Below are 16129 nucleotides of genomic sequence, written 5' to 3'. Positions count from 1 at the left end.
AATTTTAAATTAGTTTTGGTGGGTGGGGGAGATATTTGAGTGAATATCAATTATTTTTTACAGTATACGTAGAAGTGCATATTACAGCCGACTCTCATACTGTGAAAATCTAAGGCACAGGTTAATTAATTTTCACTACCCCATCTTTATAATGAATTTCTACCCTGCTTCCAAACTTCAACTTTCTTAATTAATTGAATCAGATATTTTCAATGTTACAGACACTTGACCAGTAACTAAGTAAATATACTCACTTGGCTTCTAAATATGTCTGTGACTACTAATAAGTCCTCAAAAGAGTAGCCTATTGTTAGTAAATTGATAAGAATTGGCCCCAAGAACGTCAAATGAAGATTATTACATTGAAAGTCCTTTGAGGGCTACTATTGTGTGTTTTTCATCTTAATAGTACACTCCACAAACACAATATGCTAGGTATTGTATTACGTGCATGTTAAGACAATAGTTGCTGGGTGAAACTGGAGCCAGACGTGGAATAGGTGTTAGAAAGCAGAGTATAGGTTATACTATACTGTTCTTTGGAGTTATATTGATAAGTTCCTTATATGTGTTTTACTACTGTTATCTTTGTTCAATTATTTCCAGTTATTTCATTGATTGTGGGATTGGGCATAGAAAACTAAAAGAGAATAGACCTTAATTTCGACCAACAGCTGGTGGTTACACACGTAATTAATGGGGAAGACTGTTTACTGGTATTTATTTTAGAACCGATCCCATCCCTGCCAAAGAAAATGGCCGTGCTGAAACTTCACATTTTCAAACAGCCAGTTCAATTGGCTCTCATGAATTTGTTGCAGTAATAAATTTACTTAATTTTTTATACTGCATATGTAAGAGTCGGAATTTATACAGGGAACAGAGTTTTATTTTCATTTGATAATAGTCCTCTGGTTTCGATACAGATTAAATGAAATCCATGGCATATACTCTGGGCTATGAAATTATATGTCTTTATATATATATATTTAACATGTTTTTCCATACTGTTGAGGCATTTCAGTAGCCTAATAGATACCACAAGCTAGTCTAATGAACTCCGTGGGTGACTTCATGCCATAGTCTATGAAACTCTGACATTTTCATAATTAACCAAAGTCTGGGATCCAGTTCTAAGCTGGTCTTTTGCCCAAGCATGCAATTTGTGAATGTGATTAAGAAGCTGAATTTTATTTTTGAGCACTTGGCTTCAGTTCCTAGAAGCCATCCTACTGAAATCATTTTGTTTCTAAGCATTTCCTTGTGGAGGGTATAATTTCCATAAAACAGTATGTTTTTAGAGATATTTCAGTTCAATAGTCTATATAATGCGATTCTCTCTGTACAACATTCCCTTGCAGGCCTGGTTCTTCTTCATCTTCCAGATTTCAGCTTAAATATCACTTCCTAAGAGTCCTTTCCTGAGGGATCTATGTAGCTTCCACCAGAACATTCTCTACCTCAAATTTTTTTAAACCATTGTAACATACTTACCATCTATGTCTATCGTTAACATATTTTAAAGGCCCCGAATATACGGAAACTGTCAACTCCTATTATTGTTTTTCCTGTGTAATTCAGATAATTGTTTATTGACATTTTGAAGTTGTTTCTTTTTCCTGACTTTGTGGAAAATTAGAAAAGAGTAATGAAAACAAAGCAAATTTGTTCTGATATTCTTGCCTGAATATATAAGTTCAAAGAACTTAAACAGCTAGCCATTTATTTACACTTAGTTATATATTGAAGTTTATAAGAAGATTTTCAACATAATAAATCTTCTTCAAAGTCCCTGATAGTATTTTTTTAATTTATTTATTTATTTATTTTTTGCGGTACGCGGGCCTCTCACTGCTGTGGCCTCTCCCGTTGCGGAGCACAGGTTCCGGACGCGCAGGCTCAGCGGCCATGGCTCACGGGCCCAGCCACTCCGCGGCATGTGGGATCCTCCCGGACTGGGGCATGAACCCGTGTCCCCTGCATCGGCAGGCGGACTCTCAACCACTGCGCCACCAGGGAAGCCCCCTGATAGTATTTTTTTAAGTACTACTCTCTTCCTTAATGACTCCTCCCCTGATACACCTTAAATTGATTATTGATACCGTCTTCTACCACTTCTGAGCATGGTGTGGAATTCTTTCTCTCTCAATCCACCACTCTATAAGTCACCATACATATCTGTATATATTTATGTGTACATAAATATCTATCATATCTGTGATACCTGTAATAAGTACTTATTTATACCTATTTATTTGTAATTATCTATCATATATTTATCTGTCTACCTATGTGTCCATTTTCCTTTATATTTAAAATAGATAACCAACAAGGACCTACTATATAGCACAGGGTATATTCTGCTCAATATTCTGTAATAATCTATATGGGAAAATAATCTGAAAAAAGAATGGATATATGTATAACTGAATCACTTTGCTGTATACCTGAAACTAACACAACATTGTTAATCAACTATGTTCCAATATAAAATAAAAATTTTTAATAAAATAAAATAAAATTCTAATCAGTTCCTTCCTTTCCATCTTTACCACCTTTGCCACTTCTTGGATTCAGGTCAATTTTTTGGTCCGAGATACTGAATTCAACCTCCTGTGTTGCCCCCTCCAGTTCATTCTACCATTACAGAGGGATTTTTTTCTAAAAGTGTATCTCTTCTGCCTAAATTCCTCTATGGCTCCTGAACGTCTTTAAAATAAAAACTAACATCTTAGGTCCATGTATACACAATTCTTCATGATGTTGCCATTGCTATTTTTCAGTTTTACTTTTTCCTTCTCCCCAATCTGAGCTTAAATATAAAAATGTAGAACTGTTTGTAATGCCTGGAAGTACTCTTCTTTTCTGTGTCTCTGGAATATTTGTGCATTTGTTACTTTCTCTCTGAAATAATCTCAGTGCTTTCCTTATACCAGTTAACTACTGTGTGTCCTTCAAACTTTGGCTGAGCTATAGTTTCATCATAGATTGAAAATGAGTTTTCAATCCTCTCATTTCAGGTAACTGCTTCCTATTTCCATAGTGTTGTGACTATCTCTGTCAGTATTTATTACTGTATATTTATTGCTTTTTTTTTTCTGCCTCTTCCACAAGGCTATGAGCTTGTTTAAGAGAAGGATTATGTTTTTATATAAATCTCTGGTATATAGCATAGTGTCTAGCCTAAAATTTATGCTCAACATTGTATATGAATGAAATAAAAAGTAGTTATGGAACCGAGAACATTGGCTTCTATTTGAAAAAAATTCTGCAACTGGGAAAAGGAGATGTAAAAGTGATTAATACATAAAATTTTGCCTCAGGTTCTACTTACTGTGTTTCAGGAAATGTTCTAAGTGTTTTTCATTGTGGCTGCATTTGGGCAGTGCAATTATCCCAAGCGATGAATACTATTATTATCCATCTTCATGTCAGGACATTGAGACACAGAGGAGTTTATTTACCTAAGGTCATACATTTTCTTAGCCTGGGTTCCTCTGAAAGCACAGTCTGAGGCAAAGAGTTATGTGCTAAAATTTTATTAGATAATGCAAAACCAAGGACACAGGAATTAGGAAAAAGGGACTGAGACTGGGAAAGCGAGAATCAATATAAGGTAGCATTACTGAGCTGATTGGCACTTACCATCAAGTGTAAATGTCTGGGTTTCTCAGGACATCTTCTGAGAGGCTTTACATTGAATGCATCTCAGGACTGTCTATACATTGAAGAAGAGGGAGGGGGAGAATTATTCACGGGTTATGTGTCCCATTGGTCAAATGTTTTTCCCACATTTATTTCTGGATGGGGCAAGCACAGGATCCCCTGGCACTGTAGGTCTTTTCATAAACAGGAATGCACCAGAGGAGGGCACTGCAGGGGCGAGACTCTAAGTAGAGTTGATTTGCTTCCTCCTGAAGCCATTTGAATCCCACGTGTAGACTGTTACAGCAGCAATGGCTAGGATGGAATGGCAGCCAAAGGCCCTGTAGAAGGTATGGCTGAAAGGATCTGCAAACGTATGTAAGAAAAGTCTGATATGTCTCTATGGTAAATGGTGAAACCCTAATTCAAGTACTGGCAGTCTGAATCTAGATCCTATTGTCAGTGTTACCCTTCAGCTTGGGCAACAGTGGCCCTTGCCCAGTGCTTTGGCAGGACATATGTCACAGAGACACACACAAAATAAAATTATTAAAGAAAATGTGGATGCCTCTCTTTCTGAAACAGCACTACCACAATCCAAAACACCTGCTCTCTTGACTGTATACTGCTTAGACTGCAGAAAAATGCTTCTGCACAGTTTTTTCTCTGCATCCTATATCCAAACCCATTATTGTCAGTCACTGGGCTGCTGACATAGAAGACAGACACTGACTTAAAGTATGGGAAGGATGTGATCAGCTGAAACACGTAGGTGAGGGGAAAAGACAAAAAATTGCCAAACACTTCTCTCAGATAGCATGATTGTAACAAATTCTTACCTAAAAAAATATCATTTTTCAGTGTTCCAATTTGCATTATGGGGGTTTTCAAGAAGGTGCATCATATTTGCAATAGTTGTATGTGACATGTAAAGTTATTCTCTATGTGGCCATCTGGGTTACTACTGAATGTTAGAATAATGAACGGTTTTATTTTTATAAAATAATTTAGTAGGACTGAATTCATTTTTTTAATCGAAGTATATTTGACTCACAATATTACATTAGTTTCAGGTGTACAACATAGTAATTCAATATTTTTATACATTATACTCCAAAGTTACTAAAAATATAGACTGTATAAAAGTTTAAAAATTCAGTTGTATATAAAATCTAGATATTAAATTATATTTGTCCAGTATAATTTGTTTTGCCTATAACTTTAGTAGATAATATTGAATGTTTTAGAGGAAAATATAACTTTCTGAGACATGTATGAAAGACAATTTAATTAATTTAATTTTTACATTTGTTTCAATGTATATTTCTTGATGAAAATAACTCAAGTATTATGAACTCTGAATATAATTAAATGCTATTATTTTAGTTCTTTACATCATTAGATGTCATTAGAACACAAATCATGTAAAAATCTTGGTAATAATAGCATAATTCATGATTTTGCTGAAAGGCACAAATAAATTTATGGGATACAATTATAATAAATTATGAATTATATATGTTTACTTTATACTTACCCAGATATCCTTAGTCAATCAACAGACTCAATCATACAAAAACCAAATATAACTTTCAAATATTTAGATATAGTGTATGTGTGCCCTAATTTGCACTCATGCCCCAGACTTCACAAATAGTTGGGGTGGTTTTGCCCATGTTTATAATAAATGCCTATACTCTGCTCTACCATACTTCACTCCACTCCACTCCACTCCACTCAGGTAAAGTACATTTCTCCACTCTACTCCTTCACTACACAGCCTCTGTATTGTTTCAGGGATTGGGCCAATTGAGCAATTCATTCCAGTTGAACAGTGCTTACTAAATTGACAAACCGAAGACATCATTTTAGCCCTGTTAAACTATTGGTAGTGTGTTTAACCATCCATATGCAAATATGAAAACAATTATAGATGACAAGGACTAAATATTCCAACTCATAGTACAGTACACCATAAAGCTTTTAGCTATTGAGAAAAGCCCTATTCAAATATCAGCCATCTCCTAGACTCCACACAGAATTTTATTTGTCTTCTTAATTCCTCCTGCTAGAGAAACCATGATTTTCCTCTTCCCTAACTGAGTGAATAACTCAGGTAAATTGTCTGATACTATAAATTTCATAGAGCATTTGCTTATTATCTTATTTCTGTATAAGACAAAATGCTTTGTGGACTTGTAGAAATTTTATTGGGTAGTGCTAAAAACATTCTTAAAGGATTGTAGTTTTACTGATTTTTATATATTCTCTTTTGAATGGATTTCCAATAAGGGGCTTCTGAGGAGACAGAAGTAATAAAATATTATACCATTTTTACCTCAAATGCTACCCCATCTCTGCTTTTCCCTGTTGACATCATAGGCTCTGGGCAGTACTTTCCAAAGCCACACTGTTGATTTGTTACTTAGCTGTTGTTTTTATGTTTGTTTCCTCCATAATTATAATTTTGGCATGTTGTGCTCAATAAAAATTGGAAGATTATAAAATATTTCATTCGTCATCTCCCTGTAAAGGCCAAAGGAGAAGATATAGCTGCTATATAACTATCTTGAGACAGCACTCTTACAGTTATAAGCCCATCTTAAACCACAAAGTAACTTAAATGTGTTTTTGTTTTTCTCAACAGCTTTATTTTCATCTCTTGAATGTCTCATAGAAATCTCCCTTGATGTAAATGTAGATGTTTTGTATTTCAATATGGTAAAGATCTTTTTGTTTTTCATCTTTTATATGTAAAAATAAAACAAAACCTCCCCATTTCATCTTGGTTCTTGCAAAACAATTGATTATTCAAAAACTCTATCTTCACTTACAGGCTATCAATTTCTTATAACATGCTCCAAGTTAAATTCAGAAATATAGATTACAGGTTTTAATATAGTCTCTGAGGTTTTCTACCAGAAATTTAGTATAGTTAGCTCCATTTCCATGAGATAGCAAAGCCACTCATAGGTCACAGTACTTTAAGAGTAATCTAAATATTCACTCTCAAGTATTCATACAAATGAGACAAAGTATTGGCATCATAATTAAATATTTATAAAAAATCTGCTCTGCTTTTTGTGGGGCACAGATGTATTCTCAGAGTTAAATGCTGATATGGGAGGGAATCAGTTGTCTAGGCATGACAGATTTCTCAACGCCAAGCAGCTCCATGGTCCCAGAAGATGTTCTTATGAACTTGACCTGAGTCAAATGACACAAGCAGGACAGCTGGGAGGACAAATCACACTAGTGAAGGCAGGGAATCTCTCACCCTTCTGGCTGAGTTAGTTCTATAACTTGTATTTGCTACTACAAATATTTGAAATTGATTACGAAGTCATGACATCCAGACAACATATTTCTTACAAAATCATGTTTGTTGCCAGAGATCTAGACAAATTTCCTGTTTCAAGACATATTAAAGCTCATAATCATGATGATTTGTGGCACTCAATTCCCTCCCCAAGCTACAAATAATCAGGATATTTGGCCTAGAATAAGAACTTTTCAAAGTAAATTAAATAATTTCTTTGGAAAATTTTAGAGCAGTGAAAGTGTGTGTGTGTGTGTATTATTGTTGCTGAGGCTGCTTCTTTATATATCTCATTTATTTTTAGGTTATAAAACAGCTTAACCTCTAAGATTAATATTTACCTAAAATAGCTATTATTGGAATTATCTAAAGTAACCTCTTTATCCATGGGGAAAATACTGCATACAAACAGGTTGTAGTTATATGTCTTAGAAAATTTTTTTTTGAGAGCTGAACGTCTCCTACTAAGGTCAGACAGCTTTTAACATCAAGTGATATAATTAAATGGCTGTGAAATATTTGGAATGCAAGTTGATACTTTAAAAATTGCAAATGAAAATATTGTAGAAGAAAACAGCTAAAATCAGAATGTTTTACTGAACTCAGAAGTAAAGGGTAGGCAATGTAGAGTGCGAAAACTTGAAACAATATGTTTCTAGGGCTAAGGAGCAGTTTTATTTAAAGGAGTTTGTGGAATATGGCAATTTACTCAACTGTGGTAGATTATTCCTGTTGTGGATTTTAATGTATGAGAAATGTAAACTGTTTCATGATCCAGACTATATGTTACATTCCAGAATCTTTATCCATTCCATCAAACATCATGAGTACTTACTACACTGAAAATATCCACCAAATACCGGCTTCTCTCCCTCTGAGACTTGCATACAGTAAATCCTTCTACTTTTAGGGCCTATTCCTCATTCTTTTTTTCAGTCTAGAAAACTCCTTCTCATCCAGCAACAGCCAACTCCAAAATCACCATTGTTTGAAGCCTGCCTTGACTTATTAGGCAAAGTAAATTCATACTTCCATTAATCAACTATTTACAATTTACTTATAGATATGAGTTTAATTATTAGAAACCCCAAACCTCAATGTCAAACCATGTATTCCATAATTGCAGAGAGTTTGTGTTCTTTTCTATATCCTCAAAACTTTCACACTATATTTCTACGTAATAGGTAATTGAATCACATTTGTTGACTCATTGCTGTGCCTCTATACACATTCTGTCTCTCCATCATGTATTTCTTGGTCTGTGTCTCCCACTCTCCTCTCTCCTTCTCTAGATTTCCATCCACACCTTCATCCATGCCACCACAGGATGTGACTTTTAGTTCACCAACTCATATTAAGATATTCACTTGAAAGACTTTTTTGAAAATCAGTTACAAAATTCTGTTATCTAGTTTACTTTTTGAGGTTGCAGATAAGACAGTTAAAAAAGACAAGTGATAAACTTATTCTTTAAGATGATATCATCTTGACCACACAGAGATAAATATTTTGCAATATTTATTCTAGGGGACAGAAGGTGCATCAATCTAGAGGTACCATGGAGCTGCTGAACCTACACTCTCTTCCTCTACAATATCCTGAATGCCATCACTTGATGCCTCAGACCCCCCAAAGACAAGTGAGAGTACACATGTCAATTTGTACATTAAATTTCTGTAAAACTTGACTTCCTTCTTCTTAATTTTAATATAAAATAAATGAAAGTTTTGTTATATCACATTGAAAACCGTTAGTTGAAAAACTTTCTCTTTTAATATCTATATTATGCTCTACAAAGAATTGTATAGGGCTTGTGTTGAAAACACCCTATACTAAAATATAGAAGAGAATTTAGAGCAAACACAAATTTTCCCAGTGATTTTTTTTTTTTTTTTTTACTCTCCTGTGGTTACTATTTTTTAAGTAGCTTTATTCGAGATATTCACCTACCATACAACTCACCAAAGTGTAAATTTGATGGTTTTTAGTATATTCACAGTTGTTCGATCATCATCACAATCAATTTCAGAACATTATCTTCATTCCACAAATATTCTGTACCTATTAGCATCCACTCCCCATTTTCCCTCAACTCCTCCTCTCCCCTGTCCCAGGCCTAGGCAACCACTAATCTATAGTCTCTTTCTAGTTGCCTGTTCTGGATATTCCATATAAATGGAATCATAAACCATGTGGTCTTTAGTGAGCTTCTTTCAGTTAACATGTTTTCAAGGTTCATCCATATTGTAACATGTATCTGTACTCTATTCCTTTTTATAGCCTAAGAGTATTTCATTGTATGGATATATCCCATGTTATTTATGCATCAGTTGATAGACATTTGGGTCCCTTAAACTTTTTAGCATTTATAAATAATGCTTTTATGAATATTCATCTACAAGTGTTTGTATGGACATATGTTTTCATTTCTTTTGGGTATATACCTGAGTGGTATTACTGGGTTATATGGTAACTATGTTTAACCTTTGGAGGAACTGTCAAACTACCATATTTTTTTTTTACATTTTTTTCCCACCAGCAATGTATAAAAGTTCTAATTTCTTCAGATCCTCACCAGCAATTGTTATTATTTTCTTTTTGATTATAGTCATCCTAGTTAGTGTGAAGTGATAGCTCATTTTGTTTTGATTTGTGTTTTCTTGATGGCTAATGATGTTGAGTATCTTTTCATATGCTAATTGCCCATTAGTGTATCTTCTTTAGAAAAATCTCTATTTAGATACTTTGCTCACTTCTAATTTTGATTATGTTTTCATTATTGAGTTGTAAGCATTCTTTGTGTATCATAGTTGAGTACCTTAACATATATATGATTTGCAAAATTTCTCCTATTCTATGGATTGTCATCTTACTTCTTTGATAATGTCCTTCAAAGCACAAAAGTTTTTACTTTTGATGATATCCAATTTATCAATATTTTTCTTTTGATGCTTGTGCTTTTGGTATCATACTTAAGAAACCATTTTCTAATCCGAAGTCAAAAATTTCTATGCCTAGGTTTTCTTCTAAGAGTTTTATAGTGTTAGTTTTGATAGTTAGGTCTTTGATACATTTTGAATTAATTTTTTATATATGGGGTGAGTTCTATTTGTTTTAAAATGTGCAGAATGATAAAAAAAAATGTATTTGGTTTTTGTTCCTGGTTTCTGACACATAGCTCCTAAAATTCTTGAAATCTCCTAAGTGACAGGAGTGTCTATTGTATGCTAATAATATCACTGATGACTAGGGGCTCCTGGATATCTTCAGGATTGGGCTGGTCTTCAGAAAGACCAAAGCATGATTAGAGACTTGGAACTTTCAGCCTCACTTCACAACTTTCAGGAAAGGGAAGGGGTTAGAGATTGAGTTCAATCACTAATGATTGATGATTTATTTAATCATGTCTACCTTATGAAACTTCACGGGGTTCAGAGAATTTTGGGGCTGGTGACACACTGATGGCTTTGGAAAGTCATGTGCCTTCAGAGAACATGGAAGTTCCATGCATCCACCTTACTCACCTGTACGTTGCCTTATTCATCTCTTCCATTTAGCTATTTCTGAGTTGCATCCTTTATAACATACCAGTGAACATAAGCAAAGTGTTTTCCTGAGTTATGTGAGTTGTTCTAGCAAATTATCAAACTTAAGGATAGGGCTTAAGTTTATTTATTTATTTACTTATTTATTTATTTATTGTTGGTTGGCAAAACGTACAAGTGGGCCCTGGAATTTGTGTCTGGTGTCTGAAGTGGTGGCAGTCTTGTAGGCTTAAGCCCTTAAGTAGTGGGGACTGTGCTAATTCCAGATAGTAAGTGTCAGAATTAAATTGAATTGTTGGCTACTCAGCTGATGTTGGCAAATCAAAGATTCACAGAATTGCAATGCTGTTTTGACTGTTATTAGAAACCTTCCTCTCTTCTCTCTCACTCTCTTTCTCACTAACATAAATTAAGTACCATGGTAGAAACAGTAATGCTTAACAAAATCCATTTTCTCTCTCATGCTTCCTAGCCCCAATGCAACTAAGGGTTAATGGATCTTTGAGCAGCTCAGCAGTGAAAATCCCACATACGATTCTTCAGTCTCTCTTTCCTGCTGCTGAGACTTCAGAAGATATTTTTGAGATGTCATACTGGCCGTCAGATCAGTCCCTGAGTGATTATGTGGTGTAGAGGTCTCTGCTGAGCTATGTTAGATATATAGCATGAACAATGAATACACTTCTATCTTGTTAAACCATAGTTTTTCTTTTGTTTGTTTTGGCTACCACAGGATGTCATAGTCTATCCTAACATAGGTCCTTCTACTAATAATTTTCCATTAGCTCTTCAACTCTTAAGAGGTAGAATAATTTTCATGGAGTAATTTGGTGAAACTGCTTGCCTCTGCTTATTTAACAGAATGACCTTAAGAGTATAATTTTTAGATTACAAAATGTCTTACATGAGTTAGCATAATTTTTCTTCATAGTGTTCCTGAGTTAAGCGGAGTTGTATTAATATTCACACTTTAAAGATAAGGATACCAGGGTTTAAAATGGTTAAGGAAATTAATCACTTAACATTGCATGACTAGCCAGCAGCAGATTTGTCTATTTCCTTCTGGTCAGTACACTTTTTGCAATCCTGAGCTTTCAAGACTTCTAGGGCCTTTCTTTCTATTGTTTACTCATAATTGTCTATGTTTCTGGATAAAATGAATATTTCATCCTGTTTGATGATTTAGCATATTTCAAATAAATAATACATTCAATAACAATATCAGTCCAACAGATAATGATTAGATTTTTCCTCAAGCTTTTTTGCAAAGGTTATGTATACATAAAACATTAAAGAACCAAGTGTGATCATGGGCCTTTCAAGGTAGCTTTAGAGAAATTTTATTTTTTGTAATTTTATTTCTTGTAGTGTTCTTATCTGGCTTCAGTATTAAGGTAATGATGGCCTTGTAAAATGAGTTTGGAAGTGTTCCCTCCTCTTTTGTTTTTGGTAGAATTTGAGGATTGGGTTAATTCTTCTTTAAATGTTTCAAAGAATTCACCAGTGAAGGGATCTGGTCCTGGGCACTTTGTTGTTTTTGTTAGGAGGTGTTTGATTACTCATTCAATCTCCTTATTATTGGTCTGTTCGGATTTTCTATTTCTTCATGATTCAGTCTCGGTAGGTTGTATGTTTTTTAGAAATTAATCCATCCTTTTCTTATCCAATTTGTTGGCATATAATTGTTCATAACAGTCTCATATAGTCCTTTGTATTTTTGTGATTTTCAGTTGTAAGATCTCCTTTTTCATTTCTAATTTTATTTATTTGAGTTTTCTCTCTTTTCTTTAGTCTTTTTTTGATAAGGTTTGTCAGTTTTATTGATCTTTTAAAAAAAACAACTCTTAGCTTCATTGATTTTTTTCTATTGTTTTCTAGTCTCTATTTCATTTATTTTTGCTCTAACATTTATTATTTTCTTCCTTCTGCTCACTTGGGGCTTTATTTGTTCTTTTTCCAGTTTCTTGAGGTGTAATCCTAGGTTGTTTATTTGAGATCTTTCTTTTGTCTTAATGTAGGTATTTATCACTATAAAATTCCCTCTTAGAACTGCTTTTGCTGCATCCCACAAGTTTTGGTGGTATGCTGTGTTTCCAAGAAATAAAAGGCATTCAAATTGTAAAGTGAGAAATAAAATTGTCTCTGTTTGCAGATGACATAATCTTATATATAGAAAACCCTAAAGACTGCACCCCAAAACTGTTAAAACTAATAAACAAATTCAGTAAATTTACAGGATACAAAACCAACATGCAAAAAACAGTTGTGTTTCCACACACACAAACAACGAACTATCTGGAAAACAAATTAAGAAGACAATCCCATCTACAGTGAGGAAGTGATGGTCAAGGGGTACAAAGTTTCAGTCATGCAAGATAAATACGTTCTGGAGACATACTAAGTAGCCTAGTGCCTATAGCTAACAGTACTGTGTTGTATACTTAAAATTTGCTAAGAGAGTAGGTCTTATGTTGTGTCCTTATCTCACACACACACACACACACACACACACACACAATAATAATAATAATATAGGAGGTGGGAGGAAACTTTGGGAGATGATGGGTATGTTTATGGCCTTGATAGTGGTGATGGCTTCGCAGGTGTATAATTATCACCAAATCCACCAAGTTGTATACCTTAAATATGTACAGCTTTTTACATGTTGATCATACCTCAATAAAGTGGTTTAAAAAATAAATTATGCAGTTTAATAATTCTAGTAAATATTACATTACACTTAAACTTTGCTACAGCAAAGCTCATTGGGTATGGCACATTATCATCTCCAGGTAAAACGGTGATATAAATTATCAAGACTGTGTTCTTTTATAAAGATTGCATGACAGCAACATTAAGATGAACTTATGGAAAAAAGTTTTGTATGGTAACGCCTTACTATATCACTACTGCGTAGGACATGGGTTCCTCTTACCCACCCATCGACCCAAATGGTGAAGAAAACAAAATGTAATTAGTTTGAGGCATTCCCTTCTAGAAGGTTGAGTATTCATGGTGTGGTTGTAAAATATTGTGTCATCATGCAATATTCGAAGGACTGAACTCCTTATAAAATATTAAATATTGAAAATATTAAATCTAATTTGTAAAGTATTTTTCTTCCTTTCCAAAGATATATATGCACAATAGTTTATATACTTCACTGTTCTGAGATTTATTCAATACTGAGGTGCCATGTGATGGCAATCAGTGCTCCTCTGGCAAAGGGATTTCCAGGCAAGGAGGCCAATGGGTTTGACAATTCTCTTACTTAATGAACCAAGAAAATGCAATCACAAGCCTAACCCTTGAAAACATAAGTGTGATGTATTGTGTCCAAAAACCATGTACAGTGACATGTTAATAGTTGGGACTCAGTGAATTAAATAATGCATCTCTACTGAACTGATTCTCAGAATGTTTAATGTGCTAATGTGTGTTTTGAATTTCTCCAAAGAAGATAAAGTCAAAAATGTCTTTAATGTTGTTTAGCAATACAAACTTATCTTTGTGGAATTTATTTTGAAGGAATGTGATTTGAGAAATATAAGTATATTTAATATAACTCTGAGCTAGGAGTAAGAATGCCTTAGATCCTTGTTAGCTCTGAAGCCCGGGCAAGCTATTTGATTTCTGGACTTCAGTTAATAATACTCCTGCCTGTGTCATGAGGAGGGCTAAGGAGACCACAAGGTCCAGGGAGTTAGGACCGTCCATAGCCATCATTATATGTCTATCACCAAACAGTACAATAAATATTTATTGAAGATTTCAATAAAACAGCATATTTATATTCATAATACACATACATAACTGGATAATTATCAAGCACTTGATAAATATAAAATATTATTTCATAACATTAGAATGACTCATCTCAACCAAACATAATTTCTAAAGTTTTATGTCTGCCATTGTAATTTTGGGTGACTCAGGATTTTTATTCCTATTGTGTAGAGTCATATAATTAGCCCTGTATAATGAATATTCTTAGTATCAAATATTGTCTCAATAATAATCTTGGAAGGAGAACAGTAGTAGTATGTAAAAAAATGAAGGAAATGAATGATAGGGAGAGAATTATATTATAGAATGCTATTAGCATTGATCCTGTGTAGTTTTTACATAATTTCTGTTTGGCTCAAGAATAATTACTACAGAAAATGAGATGAAACATTTCTGTGGCATAACAGATTACTGACAGTGACATAACTATTTTAAGTCACTAAAAATGAATTGAGTTGGTGACAGTAACAAAGCTTAGAGTCAAAAGAGTGTCAGGCCTGGGATTTTTTCTCATACAGCTTTTCATTAGAATAACTCTTCATGCTTTTATCACTTCCTTCACTGCTACTCTGTCCTCTTCTACTAGTGACTTACGAATTTATTTGCACTGTTAGATATCTCACACAATATTTATTTTAATAATCTTGACTTGAAATCTTGTTTCAATTTTTCAAAAAAGAAAAATTTATGAAAATAATAAGACCTCTAAGGCCCTATATTTTGAACAAAGCGTTTGAGCCAGTTAGAAGATTTTCGTAGATTCATCACTTCAACCTAAGTAGAACTGCCAGCCAGGTAGTGTATATGATGTTCCCAAGAAATTTTTTATTTTAACCAAATCACTGACTGTATCTATTACCAATTCAGAAGCAGGTCTGTGAGGGCAGCATGTATTTATTCCAGATATAAATCCCTGAAGAAATCAGCCATATGTGCATTATACCCACAGGGATGTAATTGACTGATAATTTGTACAGAAAGAAACAAAAAAGTGTTTTTGAAAGTGAGAACACAAATTAACATCTGATTTCAAAGGTACACTTACATTTCTTTACTTCACATAAATTATAATTCATGAGAATGGAAATTGAATATTTCAGAGAAGAGGAAAAATAATATCACATTGTTTTTTTCCTGATCCAAAGCCGAAGTAGACTTGTGCAGCTGTGGAAAAAAAAAAAAAAAAAAGGCGTTCAAAGACTCTCAACAGGCATGCTTCAATAAGATATCTTACTGTTCTAGAAAATGCCTCAACAGAAAGGTCAATTTTTAAGAAATCCTTCAAAGGAATAAACCAAACTTAAAAGAAATTTGTCTGGGATCCTAGGTAACCTTCCTTCGCCCCTTCTGAGTTGATTCTGTTTCATGTCAGAGACACACCAGACAAGTGGATGTGAAAGGAAAGGGCAACTCGAGCCTTACTGGCTGATCCCTGACAGCCATTCTTAGTAATGTTTCCTCCATTGTCAACACTTCAAATAGAAACTATAATATGGATATTGCCAGTGAGAGATTTGGAAAATGTACCACAGCAATGACTTACCCCCTCTCACTGACCACACCCCGCCTCCACCACCAAGAGTACGTCAGCGCTTATCAAGAGACTGTAAGAGAATTTTTAGGCAAATTAAGAGTCCCCTCCCTGCCTCAAGAGGGAGGGGGTATGGGGATATATGTATAAGTATAGCTGATTCACTTTGTTATGCAGCAGAAACTAACACAACATTGTAAACCAATTATACTCCAATAAAGATGTTAAAAAGCAAAGAGTCCCCTCCTGCCTCATTGTTACCTTATTCAGTGGCATCCTGGTATTTCACAACAAAGCCTTTGA

The sequence above is a fragment of the Delphinus delphis genome, chromosome 4 (assembly GCF_949987515.2).
Source record: "Delphinus delphis chromosome 4, mDelDel1.2, whole genome shotgun sequence".
NCBI lineage: Eukaryota > Metazoa > Chordata > Mammalia > Artiodactyla > Delphinidae > Delphinus > Delphinus delphis.
The sequence above is the reverse complement of the archived record's forward strand: the minus strand, read 5'-3'. Positions refer to the sequence as shown.